The sequence below is a fragment of the Cryptomeria japonica genome, chromosome 10, assembly GCF_030272615.1.
Source record: "Cryptomeria japonica chromosome 10, Sugi_1.0, whole genome shotgun sequence".
NCBI classification, from domain to species: Eukaryota; Viridiplantae; Streptophyta; class Pinopsida; order Cupressales; family Cupressaceae; genus Cryptomeria; species Cryptomeria japonica.
The window spans coordinates 252,564,847-252,580,749 of NC_081414.1; positions in this window are offsets into that span (position 1 = coordinate 252,564,847).

Below are 15,903 nucleotides of genomic sequence, written 5' to 3' on the forward strand. Positions count from 1 at the left end.
AAAAATATATATTTTTTAATTATTATTTCCATCGGATCGCATTGCTTTAGTCTATCACATATTCATATGGTGGGTCATATTACACAATTTGTCAATTACTATGCTTTTATTTTTTAATATTTTTATTGTCTATCACAAGGTTTTTATATCACAACTTTATGAAAGCTCATTTATTAGTCCAAGTGTGCATCGTTATGCTTAGTGGGGCCCATATGCCACATCTATAGGAACTAAGACAAATATCATCTTTCTATTGTATCATGAGAGTTTTAGTGATGAATTATAATTGGTTGAGCCATGAGTATTTGATGTCCTTTCACATGTGGGACCAACCTTTAGGTCCAATTTCGGGCTTAAGATCAGACAAAACAAAATTTGTACAAAGGGTAATCAGAACTGGGACACGTGTTAAGGTGGACCCCAGCTTGGACTAGGGCTTTTTAAAGTTCATTAAAACAAACAATATGCAATCATGCAAAATAATGTCGATGAAGATCAAACGGTCCAATTTGAAAGCTACGAACAATGGCTTAGGTGTAGGCTATTCCTTCACGCGTTAATGGCCATCTCCATTGATATTACTAATAAAAAAGCTAAGAACTAAGAAGAGTGAGTGTACATAGTAATTGAAGCAGTGCGACCGATTACAAATTTACAAGTAACCCGTGATTGCAAGGGTTTGATTTTGCGTAGGGTTTGTTCAGTTTTAGCCGCTAAAGGGTCTTCTCAGTTTTCTATGGCTTGTTGAAATTGTGTAGTCTGAAGGCTAAAGATTCATTAGATTTTATAAATAAATTTTGATTATTCAATTTCCTTGGGAATCCTAGTTTCTGCATTTTCTTAGAATATTAATTTTTATTAAGATGGGTTGAAATTCGAAAAGAGCTAATAATAAGAGGGCCTTGGATGAAGATATTATTGCTCAATTTCCCAGATCTTCAAAATGGGTAAAGCATGCTCAGGGTACTTGTATTGTATCTGATAGACCTGTGGATAGGGCAACATCTTGTGGGGATCCTTTCATCCAAATTAGTGGAAGGAAATTGTTCATGTATTCTTACGAAAAGAGTAGAGCCCCAATACCAATGAACAATGCATGGAGATTGGATTTGGGAAAGCTTGTTGTCCCAAATGTTTTTGTCAATGTAGATCTAATTAGAGTAGTGACAAAAAGCTATAATCAAGACACCAGGTTTGTCTACACACAGAAAGGTGTTTTGTTGGCTGGGTTTGATAGGGGATCTATTTGTGAAACATATATGTTAAACCCTAATGCCGACATGCCTATTGAATTTCTATCTTTGGGGAGGGAATACGAGTAGGACAAAGGTAGCTTCAAGGTAAAATGGATTCCATTACATAGAAGGGAGATGTCATGTTCCCATCTTTGACCCAAAAGACAAACAATTAAATAAGTTTAAATTAAAGATAGCAAGCATACAAGAGTCGATCATATAGATAAAGCCGATATGGAAGACCCACCATGAGTTCATGAACATGTGCGTGGCACTCATAATTTAATGATAAACAAATTAAGGATATTATATACCATTGTTGACTATATCAACAAGGTTGATAATGGAATGGAGCATTAATAGAAAACGTCGATAGTAAGTTTGGGAGACAACGACTCATATCCATGACAAGTAAAAAGACATTACAGGTCAAATCCACCTATTACAGCGAACATATGCTAGTCTGAGAAGAACCTTAAAGACATGTTCGAGTATGTGTAGTGGTATGAGGAAGAAGTCGAGTAACTCTGTCCATCATCGATACCTAAAGACAAATAGTTTATCAATGTAAAACTAATCATTAGATGACAATAAAAGAATATAAGCCATCTGTATTAGTCAGATGGTTAATCATTAGGTTCAATTATCATTCACCATCATTAGGATCATTGGGTATGTGTTGATATCAATACTGGAATGTAATGATAATAGCTTAATTATCATCGATAGTAAATGGGGAGTGGTTATCACAAATGCGATCAATCAGATGTATTAATCTAAGGGAGGCTATCATATTGAAGGATGCCATAACATAGACAAGCGATAGATGATGACGAAATTATGGTTGGTATTGTTTAACAATGTTGACTCAGGCAATGAGGCAAACTGACACCTAATCGAAATCATTTGAAGATCGATCAGGACTTAAAAAGAATGATTAAGAAGAATCGGATAACAATGCTTCAAAAAATTGAATATGGTCATTTTCGGTTCAGGCATATACTGATAGCAATGGAAGTTACTATATTCATGATTGGAAGCGATATCCAAGCTAGTGCAAACATCGATAAACAGTTAGTGATAAGTGATAACTATGGACTATCGTATCCATCCCTCTCCTTAGTATCTTATGATTTGGCACGAGATTAATGATAAGCCAAATACAAAATATCGTCATCCAAATGGAACCAGAAGTATTATAAGTTATAAAGAGCCACAAGATAATTGTAGCCTTCAAAGTATAATTATCGGGCTTCATACCTTCGCAATACCTATGCGTGTCTACCACATAGAGAAAGAATGACAAAGGTTCGTATTCTGACAGGAGGAAGGCATATGATCTACTAGAACATAATACCCTCGCAGTTACTAAGGATTAAGGAGTAAGACATCGTCAGAAGATAATATATCACCAGGAAGTAATATAAGGATTACAATCTGCTTATAGTAATAGTAAGTCAGACATAGCTACCAACAAGGAGCAGTACATATCAAGATTCCATGTATAAAAGGGAATATTTAGACATCGTGGTTGGAGTTGCAGGCTTAGAGGTCAATATATGAGACAACGACATATCGCCCACAGTAATATTCCATATTGATGTACCTATACCATACTGCATATACACATGGTTGAATGGAAATCTGAAACATTAGCAGATATTTGGCATATCTTCTATTATCCGATCTAAGCACAAGTGTCGGTTAAGAAAATGAAGGAATTAGGAATACCATCTGATCTGACATAGAGGGGATGTTTACAATATAAAAACATATATCTCAAATCAGAAATCAGAGAATCTATCAAGATAAGTATTATTTTTCCAAACTAGCTTTAAAACTTTAGGTCGAATATTATAATGGAATATATTTAATTTTCATAAAATTATATTTATTAATATATTAAAACTCTCATATTAAGCTGGAATTATTGTCTCAGGACTAAATTGCAGCGAATCCCAAATGGGGACATTACAGGAGATATGCACTGCTCCTTGTTGGTAGCTATGTCTGACTTACTATTTCTATAAGCAGATTGTAAGGAATAGTGGATTCCTGTTACTGGAAGGATGGGACCTTTGTTTTGCAATTGTATTAGATTCCATAAGAAGGGAATATTTAGACTTCCTAGCTTTACTAACTAAAGAGCAGCCTCAGGAGTTGTTTTTGGATTAGGTTATAGCTCCCAATATAAGGCACTATCAGTTTGGTCAATATTTCCTGATGACGATAAGCATAAGTTTACAAAGAAGGTAGGAGATCTTATTGGAAACTTGGTTGTTACAAGGTCTTGTGACACATCTGCAACACAAGTAGTTTACAATCAGGAAGTTTTTGACAAGTTAGAAGCTGATTTTAGTAAGTCGAAAATTGTCAATGAAAAATTCTTACAAAGTATTATAAGGTGGTGTCACTCCTCCCTTCTCCATATGCTAGTTCTACTTCTTCTGCTCCTTCTTCTTTCTAGCCATTATATGATGAAGAGAAAAGAGTTAGTGAATTGCTTGAGGAGAATAAAAATGATGTTTCACTTCTTCCTTCTCCATATGCTAGTTCTACTACTACAGCTAGTTCTCTTCTTTCTTCATCTACCCAGCCATTTGTGTAAGATGCTTCAAATTCAGTTCATGAGTTAGTGGCCCTCAGGGATGAAGTAGGAAGTTTGAAAGGAGATCTCAAAAGGAGCAAAGAGGCTCAAAAAAAGACAATAGATAATGGAGAAAAAAGATTCAGTTGTTTGTTTGTCCAGTATAATAAGGTGGTGTCACTTTCAAACCCTTCTCAATTCATGTCACTAGTGTTAGATCAATGTGTTTTAAGTGAGATGATTACAAAACTGCTAAACTACATGACATCCAACGTCATTGGTAGTGCCAATTTTTTTTGGGAGTGTTATAAAACATTGAGAGATGCAATCAAAGTCCATGAAGAGGCACGAGTGAGATTGCTATGTTTCCAAAAAAGTTGGTCTTGTCAAGTTAAATTTCTAAAAGTCTTGCTTGATCATGCAAAATTTGTTGTTAATAGTTTTAGTTCCATTTCACAAATATTTACAAAATTTGATGAGTTGGGAACCATCCTCCACGCTCATGAGTATTTTTATGTCTTGTTAATTAAGTTGCTGGGAGAATGTGAACAAATTCCAGTACTAGTAGATGAGATGCTTGCAATTTTTATAGTAGAAGGTAAGTTGGTGAAATATTCTTACTAGAAATTGATTTTTTCCTTACTATTTGTCGCACAAATCGAAGAATTAATAATAATGACGTTATAAACTTCAATATGCTAACTGTTAGACTGGACAAGCTTTATTGCATTGAAAATGCAATAGGCAATCTTTGCACTGTTGTGAAGATAGTAATAGGACGTTCAGGTTGTAACAGTTACATTGATCATCTGACAATGGTCAATCAATTTTCTAGCCTGAAGCCTAGAGAGAATTTGGAACAAAACAAAAAATTTCTCCATTGTAATTGTAAATGTAATTTTATGTTTAAAAGCGAGCAACGTTGTTACATATGTAATTATATTTTCATAAAAGAAATAGCAAAAATTATTATTTGTTCTCATTCTTGGATCACAATATAACCAGCCCAAAAATGTATCTCACTTTTGTATCAATGTATTGATTTTCCAATTAATGAATACATAGAAGTATTTCTAATTTACATAGTACAATATCTATATCTATTTCCAAGCCTAGACAACAAAAATGGGTTTCGGTTTTGTATTAATTTTTTAATTAATTAATACATAGAAGCATTACTAATTTACAAAGTACAATATCTATTTCAAATTAACAAATTTATAAATTACATTTCAAGCCCCTGGTAATTGTTGGTCAGCTAGAAGTGGGTCATCCAATTAGCTTCTTTACCATGCTCCACTATTGATTTGATGGAATTAGAAGTTGTTCAAAGTTATTATATCCGACTTTTAATTCTGTTGACAATTCATAACTGATAGCTAAAATTAATTGGAATGTAACAATCAATGATTCATTCAATGATATCAGTAGTTTGATTGAATCCAAAACTTTTGCATCATCTACATTCAGTGGAATGTGCTCCAAATCATTCCTAATCTTCCCCTCCATCTTTTTTCTGAAAATGAGTATTGCCAATGTATTCCTTAGATGTGTTAAAAGGCTTCGACAAACCAAGATTTGTGAATAATTCAACTTTTTCATGTAGGTTCCACAACTTTATTTCCACTTGAACGAGATATTCCTCAGTTTAACGTAGATTATAACATTTTTGAATTATATTCGATACCTTTATTGAGGCATCAATGCGGTTCTAAATATCTTTCGATGCCAATTCACTATCACTGCCTGTGTACACTTTTTGCAAGATCTGAGCAACCATTTTCTCTTTTGATTTCAAGTCTATGTTTTCAGTGACATATTATTTGACCTTCTTATAATGTTCCATCAACTTGTCCAACAATGAAAAAACTGAAACAATTGATTGGTCATCTTCATTATTTCCCCCCAAATCTTTTGTTTTGTATGCCTTATTGTTTGACTACATACTTCAGATAGTCTTTTTGTAAAAGACTCATTTGCCTCCCTTTCTTTCATTAGGGCTTCGAAATTTTTTTATTGGCATCTTTCAAATTGTTAATCTCAGTTTGTAATTGTACTCCTTTTTTATTGCTTTCATCCTTTGCTACATTGGCTTGTCTCAGTTTTTGTTCTATTTTTTTTTCCCATGGGCTCTTTCATTTTAAAATTTCTTCTTCATATTTTCACAATTGTTCTTCAATTCATCTAACTTTTCCTTCTAATTACTCAGTTCCTCCCGTGCCTGATCATTATCTTGGCTTGAAGATATAGAGCCATATTTTATTATCCTGTTCTCTAAATCGTTACACTTGTTTTCTGTTGCTTTCCTTTGTGCTTTCTCATTTGCTATGTCTTTCTTCAGCTTATCTATTTTAAGTCTCCAATTGATTTTTTGTTCTCTCTAGATTTAGCAATGACGTATACACCACTTGGTTGTTCCTTTTTGATACGTTGATTTTGTCAGTATTTTTTATTCCTGAAAAATCTATTTGGATAGTGCTCACGTCATATTCAGATGGATCCATTTGATGCTCTGGTTTATTGTTGACTCCAGGCACTAAAATTGTGCACTCCAAGGTTTCTTTATCTGGATTAAATGTAGGAAGCACCCTAGTTGTTGTAGGCTCTGAAGTTATAGTAATTTTCTCTAACAATTGCTTCTTTCCTTCTTTACACATTTCTCTTTTCTTTTTTTATCTCAGCTTCAAATTGTGTGCGATCAAAACCTTGGATTGCTAAAACAATCGAATGCTTGAATGTTGAAATTTAACTACTTACAGTCATGGTCATACTAAAAAATGGACTTGGAGGGGTAAATTCTGGAAATAATTCCTTTGGCCTTTGAGATGCCATAATATTTTGCTTCTTTGTAATGGTTTGTTCACTGAGATCCTATAGTTGTTCATAATCCTATAGAGACTGCTTCTTCTGACTATCAGTGTGAGGTTGTGGAATTGAATTTTGAGTTGAATCAAATTGAACTTGTCGTTCTGCAATTGTTCCCCCTTTGACAATTTTACTTTAGATTGTTTTGGTGCTCCAATTCCACTTTTATCATGCAGATCTCTAGGGGTTACTACTGGTACAAAAAAAATACTTGTCCAAATGATCCCAATGCAACACCATCATAACACATTTTTTCAACAATTGCTGCCCCTGAACAATATTTCTGTTTTGTGGCTTCATTTGCAAAAGGTGTGTATCCATATTTTACCTGACCAGTACCAACATCATGTTCCACAGTTTCATGATCATCATCAACATCTTCAGTGCCACTATCATGTTCATTGGGATGCTCTTTATTCCACAATTTGCTAAATTCATGATCCTTTGGGATCTCATCAAGATCTGTGGTACTCATTGGATCACCTAGGTTCTTCCTCATAGACTAGAACTCGGTGATTTTTTACTGTGTCCATTGTTTTTCTTCACAAGCTTTATCTAGTGTCTCTGGTATTTTTCGTATGTTACATGGTTTGGCAGCTCTCATATAGAAAGTTTTGTAGCTATTTAGTGGCATATCTAGTGCATTCTATTGGTGCAATTTCATTATTTTGGCTGACATCTGATCAAAAGAAACTCCTGTCTCAGTGGCCGTTTCCTCCATTGTTTGTTTCACTTCTTCCCAAGAGTTCTTGTTTTTCAATCTTTCTAGCATGGGTTTAATTTCATGTTTAATTAAATATTCTTTATTGTGATTGGCTAGAATTCTTTGTTTGATAACATCACATGGGTCATATTGCCGGTGACTGACAAATTCAAAATTCAAAATTTCAAAAAAAGACTTTACAACATTGAATTCTTTTCTCTCAAATGTGAACCCTCCACATGAGAAAGATAAAGAAGGAAATATGCTCTTCTTACTATATTTTTGGAAGTATATGTCATCTATACTACTTAGTTGTCATACAAATTCCAATGCAAGAACCATCTCTATGACGTGAATGAGAAGTTTGTTGGGCTGTTTTGTTGATCCATAAAATCTTAGCACAATAAAATCTTCCATTGAGTACTAAGCAACCGATTCTAATTGTGATCCCAATTGAATGCAATTTATACAAGAACTAAGAAATCAAGGCATTGGAGTATCTGTAATTGCTTGATACAATGGAGCCAAAAAGTAGTCTACAAAATATTTATAGTTCCCCTTATTATCATGCATTCTTATCTTATGGGTCCACTCATATATTGGAAGTGGAACACCATTAGTCTTATGGAATGTAATCTGAAGTTTGTTGCCCATTTCCACAAATTTTTTTATTATATTTCTACAAAAATAAATAACACAAGTAGGTTGTGAACCTGGATGTCTTAATGGAACCTCCTTTAGTCATTGCAAATGGTTTCTGCATGGTTTTTGCAACATGCTCAATAAATCTATATTTAACGGGTGGAATATCAAAATGGATATTATATAACATTTCAAGGAGGCTTGCACCCACTTCCCTATTACTATCCAATCCAAGGCAAAATGCTAACATCAAGAATGTATCTTGAGCATGTGTTATAAAAAAATTAATATCATAAGGAGGCCTATGATCTTGTTGGAGTTTGATGCCTTCATGTTTTATTTTTTTGAGAAAATCATTTTTTTGATGCTGAGTGATTCCTTCATATTGACTAGCCAGACTTTCAAGGTCAATGAGAATTACTCCAAAATTTTCTGTGGTGTCTGTAAACCCTAACAATTGACCAAGTCCTTCTGTAGTAATGTGTAACACTACTTTCTAACTATCTTTCCTAACGATTTCTTTTGCATTGTCATCATAATTCTGGGCGCAAGCCATTATAAATTCTGGGCAAGGGAAGACCTCAGACAACATAATGCAACCCAATCCACTAATCCACGATGCCCCCCAACTAGGGTATTTTGGAGAATGTACCTTGATGATGCCCTTACTCTTAGATGAATATCTAAGTCTTGATGTAAGATAACCATAAATTACAGGATCACAAATATCATGGTACTCATCGGTTAAACCTGGGGTTTTAATTAGTTCAACATAGTGTATTTTTTGTCTATCATATTCTTTTTAGCGTTACTGCTACTATTGGTGGTAGAAATGCTTGTAAACAGACAACCCTGAACCTTAATAAATTACAAATATAAACTATGCCTTAAGAAATTACAATTATAAACTATCTGGAAAGTCTGCACCTTACCCGTAATTTGAATAGCCAAAGAGGAAATTTGAAAACAAGGTTTGTTAAGAAGAAATAGAAAACCCTGCTCCCGAATGCCAAGTCCCCACTCTCTTGATTCAAGAAAAAAATGTGTTCATGATAAAACAATGATCATTGCCACTAGGACATTTTATACTCTTTATTTAGTTTTACACATGACAGGCAATTATTTTAATGTAATGATACCCATATTACACGTAGTGACGAATACTTATCTTTTTCTTTTTTAGTATTGTAATTTAAATATTGAATAACATAGTAAAAAATATTATATTTATTTATGGCATTAAATTAAAATAATAATTATATTTACACATGTGAGACAATTATTTTAATGTAATGATATCCACGTTACACGTAGTGACATATATTTATCTTTTTTCTTTTTTAGTATTACTATTGAAATTAAGATATTGAATATCATAGTACAATATATTATATTAATTTTTGGCATTAAATAATAATTATATTTACACATGTCAAGAAATTAATATCTCCTTCAAAGAGAACCCACAAACAATATTACACATTGACAAGATGATAGATCTTTGTAAAGACAAATAACAAAACCCTTAATATTGTTATTCATGTCAAACAAGGAATATATTGTGGAGACAATTTCTGTAGAAGTATTGATGATATATCATAAACTAATTGTGAATAAAACTGTCCTATTTTCTTTTGACTTTTTTTTGTTTTATACGGATGGGAAAAAATGTTCCCACAATAAAACTTGAAACATAAAAGACAAAAAAAGAGTATGTGCACCAAAACCCTTGATGAATCACCACAATGAAGAATAAAAATTGTTGGAACCACTTGAGCTGTGCCACCATCGCATTACTGAATGACTTTTAATATGCAAAACTAACTAGAAGAGGAGCTCCACAAAGCTAGAGGAGCTCAACAAACCAAAAAATGAGCTCCACAAGCCACAAGGCTAGTAAAGCTAGAGGAGGAGCTCATCAAGCAATGTTGTAATGAGAACATGGATTCCAAATCAGGCAATCCATTTGAATTTAACAGGCTCTTTGCTAGTGTCAGCTATTCCCTACCCTCATTGTTCTCCTCTCCTCTCCCATTGCCTCTTAGTCATTAGATAAAGAAGGGATGATGATTAGTAGCTTTTGAAAGGCCTTTTGCAACTGTAGCTTCCTTTCAATATCCCTTTAACTACAAGGTAGTTCACTATCGTATCCTCCACCCGATGCCATATAATTTACATCTTGTGCATACATAGTCCATACCTGCATATGAGCACTCCATTTGTTAAATCATTCTTGAACAAGAATAGAGAGCGATATTCGAAATAGTGCTCAACCAATCTATTTATTTTGAAATTTGGGAAAAATCACGAAATTCAAAAGCTCTAAAAATAGCCAAGCCAATTGTATTTCACATGTAAAAGGTTTTTTTTGCCTCTATAATCACTTAACCACCAGTGTAGTTTTCTTCAATGACAATTTATTATCCATAACCATGCATCTTTTCATGCCACTCTTTTGATTTCCTTACATCTACCACACAAAGTTTTTTGATTATCCTATCTAGAGGTGATCTTGTGTGAACGATTTGCTATGATTTGCCTTCCCGTTTTCCAGTCATAAAATTCACACAAATGAAAAAAGTGTCATGCTCTCGAATCTCAATGCATTTAGCATTAATATTGATGAGATGTCGATTGTACTTGACTGATCTTGTCAATGGTTTTTCAAGTATGATTTTTGACATTTCACATCTTCAAAGATTTGAAGACATCACATCCGATATTTTTCTGATACAAAACAACCACCTTCATTTAATGATCAATATTTTTTCGAGTGTGATTTTTGACATTTCAGATCTTCAAGGATTTGAACTTGAAGACATCACATCTGATATATTTTTGATACAAAATAACCACCTTCATTTAGTAAACAATAACCGTCAAAACTTTCTATAAATAGGGACGCGGAGTTGGATTGGAATCAACCACATAATGGTTTTCAATGCAGTATTGAGTGATTTTAGTTCTGATATGATTTTTTTGAGGTTAATAAGGATGACACCATCCTATTATTGTGGTTAATATAAATTTTCCTACCTCCAGTTATGTAGTCTCAAAGGAAAAGATAGACTAATTCCATTTAGAGTTAGGATGGGTGGAATTGGAAATAATTTAATGGGTAGAATAAGGCAGGAGAGAGGCCCAAAAATGGGCGATGGAATAGTAATGCCACATTGCTCTCTTTAGAAGTATTGGTACCAGTAGAAGCTAATGATACCACATGTGGTATCACTAGAGCTACTTGTACACGTGATAGAGAAATCCACGATAGAATCCACTCTTACTAAAATGGGAACTATGGGGCTTTTGTGCAACTTTGGGAGCTCTGTATTAAGCATCTTGTGAGGTCTTATGTGAATGTTGCAAACACCTATTTCATATCATTACTCGAGGTCTTTGCTGCCTTATTCTATTGTTTTTGGTGGTGACTCAGAAGTAGATTACTTCCAACCTTGGTAAACATTTGTAATCTTATACCTAAACCTCTGTGGTACTGGTTTTCTAAGCAAGTGAAGCTGAAGGTGTCAGTTCAGGAGGTCCACTATGGGACCTTTTTATGCAATATAGGAGGCTGAAGCTTTATTTAGCATCTTTTGAGGTCTTCTCAGGGTTATTCATTTGCACAATCAACAATGACAAAGGAGTTGTTTTGTTCTTATTTTGTTGGTAAGGGTAGCTTAGTAACTATTATTAATGATGTGATTTTCATTGTAAACAACAAATCATGATAGTTGATTGTATTTTTTTGAGGTGATTTTGATGTTTATTGTACATGATTGACCTTGAGTTTATCTTTTCAAGGTGATTGCTGTCATTTCTAATTTCAAGGCTCTGCAAAATACACATTGGGATGCAATTTTGATATGTAATTAATGATGGAGTACTTCGCCAATAATATGTTTTTCCTATAAAGAGGCACAAGGGATGGATCATCTTGAGTTTTGAATGCAGTGTTCTCATTTGTTAGTTCTGATAAATGTTCTCTTAGGTTAAAAAGTATTAAAGATGATGCAAACATATTGTTGGGGGTATCGTAAATTTGCCTTCCTCCATCTATGTACTTTTAGAGGAAAAAGAGACAAATTCCACATAGACTAAGGATGGGTGGAATTGGAAAGATTGGGATGGGTGGAATAAGGCATGGGAGGGGCCCTCAAACAAGAACTTTGGAATTGCTACCCACTTTCAAATTTTTTCTTTCTCTACTTCGTCCACTATAATTCCATCCTTTTCTATGATGATTGCTTGATTCAAATCAAAGACGTTGGAAGCAGTTAGCAGATTTGTTATTAAAAATGGGTTTAATTCTTCTATGAAATGGATGAAATTTACGTCTAGTATAAAATTTGTAGCAGATTGGTATCAATTGTGTCAATTTGTAATTCATTTATAACTTCAGGGATGAATCATGTTAATGTACCATTTAACATTGAAATTTTAATCTATTACTAATACAAATACGATTAATGGTTATGCTACTATTGTCCTTTGTTATTCATTTGCAGTAAATAGTTATTTTATGTTTGTTTGTTGTAATTGTCAAGTGCTTTATTTGGAGCATTTATTTACTTAATTTTTCAAAGGACTTCAATCTTTGCATAACAATGAGTCAACAAGTCATACTTGTTATCCAACATAAAATCCTTAATCTTTGTATCTAATTTAAGCATTTTAATTAATAATCATCTACTTTACAAGAAGCAAAAATTAGACAGACATCACTCATCATTCATCAACAATATAGTGCAAAGACACTATCAAAAACACTTGATTATTGATTTCATAAGATTTTGGAATACAACACTGGAGACTACTTGATAAGTTTCATAATTCATTATAAGTAAAAATTGAAGATAAGAGAGAGAAGGAGAAAACAAATAAACTGGTTACAGTACTATTTTGCAGAACCTATGGTTATAGTACTATCTTGCTCCTAATACATTTTACTTCAAAATTTTCAGAATCCTTTCTTATGGGCCCTGATTTCCCTTTTATAAGACAAGAGAGCAAAACAAGCTTTAGGTCGAGTAAGACACTTGTCAAAAAATGATTGCTAATTACAATAAAATATGCCAAAGGCATCTTGTTTAGGTACATTCCAAAAAATCCATGGCATTGAAGGTTGCATTGGGTTGGCTCAGGTACATGCTAAAAGTGTGATCATAATATAGTTTTAAAAATGAGAACCTACAAAAAGAATATAGGAGACACAAACAAGGGAAAAATAACGACTATCCCTCCTCCTTTGGTTGTTCCTCTTCAAGAGAGCAATACTGCTTATTCTAGCTATCCAATTCATTTGCAGTAGGCTAGGTGAAGGCTTTTAGACCCTGCAACTTGGTCATAGCTTCCTTCATTTTATTTGCAGGTACAGTGGCAACCTCTACAATAAATGTATGGTACAATGAGCCAATTTCAAGAATTTTGTTAAGGATTAAATGATATATGTCCTTTTAATTGGGGTCTCCCTTTAGTAATGAACTTAGAACTACATTAACCGATTCTTCAAATTCTTCTTTCCATCTATCCAAAACTTTAATTTGGTAATCAACAGTTACAATACTGGGGGTGTCCCACTTTTGTAGACCACTGAAGAACTCCATCTTTTCCCTTAACATTTTGTCCTCATCCTCCACATGGGAGTGTTCCTTAATCAATGTATTATAGTTTTTCCACATCACCCCTACAATTTTGGTTGGAGAAGGTACATTCTTGACTACCAAAAGAATCTCCTTTAACATAGTGGCTTTTGGGAACCACGTGACACTCAATGGTTGAAAAAATAAAAGAATATCATCCAATTAGGTGCACACTTGGAATACAAAAGAATAACTGGTGTGCACCTTTGTCAAATTATTCACCATTTTATTGGTGATTTGTAAAATTGTGGACCTCCTGATTTCTAAATACACGTTTTCAGCGTCCTCTTTCATTTTTTGTACCTTTGCCTTGATCCTTTGTAGGTTTTCACAATTCTCATTTGACAAGGTAGTGGAGTCCCTTGTTGCTAGCTCCTTTTTTAATCTAAGATTTTTAATATATAATACATTGTGGCTAGCATTAAGAGAAACATGGTTTTGTTTAAGCTCTTTATGTTTCTTCTCTTCTTCTTCAACAACTACCTTTGCAAAATGAGTGGCATGGAATGGTAATGTGGCTGCTTCTAAGGCAATGGTGTCAGCAAGGGTTCTAACAATAGCATCCCCAAATTTCTGCTCTATACCGTGAAATACAATAGGCTTATCTATATTGGGGGCCTTAGCTCATATTGCAAATGCCTTGATGCTTGGGTTGAATTCTGAGCATAAATGGGGTCTCTTTTCCTCATTACTTGGTCCAATACAAAAAAATTCTCCATATCCTACCTAGGGATTAACATCATGCCATTATTTTTCATCATTTATCTTGCCTCCTGAGGAGTGCACTCAATATTATCTTTATCAAATTTCACAATCTCCTCATCTGGTAAATTTTTCAATTTCTCATTCAAGCAAAAATCCTTGAACTCTGGAGATTTCACAAAATTGTCATCTGACAAAAATTGGATAGCAACAATAATCCTTTCATCCTGACCTTTCTCTTTCGGAATAAACTAGGAATTATTGCCCTATCTTCATCATTTTGGACACTTGTCATTTCATCATCTTTAAATGTCTCCCTTGGAGGAGAAGGTGGTGGAACATTTTCATCCACTTCATCATCTATGACCTTAACAAAATCAGAAAGCTTTGTTTTCCCCTTCTCAACATTTCTGATTGCTCCTCCTACTAGCTGGCCTAGTTGTGGAGCTTGTTGTGAGGGGGCAACTCGAGAAGGTTCCTCTACAAAAATTTCCTTCGCTTTCACCTTAGATACAACTGGGGAAGCATCTATGGGCCTTTCTTCAATATTTTCTATTGGTTTCTCTCCGTCAGCCCGTGACAATGACCTCAAAATTTCTCATTTTGTTTAACATTCTTGCAAAATCATTCTTAATGACTAAACAAATGCTTGCAAACTAGGGTCCTTTTCTCTCCTTGGTAACTATTATTAATTATGTGATTTTCATTGCAAACAACTGATCATGATAGTTGATTGTATTTTTTCGAGGTGATTTTGATGTTTATTATACATTACTGATCCCGACTTTATCTTTTCTAGATGATAGCTGTCATTTCAAATTTCAAGGCTCTGCAAAATCTACATTGGGATGTAATTTTGATATGTAATTAATGATGGAGTACTTTGCCAATAATATGTTTTTCCTATAAAGAGGCATGAGGGATGGATCATCCTGAGTTTTGAATGCAGTGTTCTCATTTGTCAGTTCTGATAAGTGTTCTCTTAGGTTAAAAAGTATTAAAGATGATGCAAATGTATTGTTGGGGGTACCGTAAATTCTCCTCCCTCCAGCTATGTACTTTTAGAGGAAAAAAGAGATGAATTCCACATAGACTAAGGATGGGTGGAATTGGAAAGATTGGGATGGGTGGAATAAAGCATGGGAGGGGCCCTCAAACAAGAAATTTGGAATTTCTACCCACTTTCAAATGTTTTCTTTCTCTACTTCGTCCACTATAATTCCATCCTTTTCTATCATGATTGCTTGATTCAAATCGAAGATTCTTGAAGTAGTTAGCAGATTTGTTATTAAAAATGGGTTTGAATTCTTTTATGAACTGGATGAAATTTGCTTGCAGTATAAAATTTGCAACAGATTGGTATCAATTGTGTCAATTTGTAATTCATCTATAACTTAAGGGATGAATGAAGTTAATGTACCATTTAACATAGCAATTTTAATCCATTACTAATACAAATACGATTAATGGCTATGCTACTGCTGTCCTTTGTTATTCATTTGCAGTAAATAGTTATGTTATGTTTGTTTG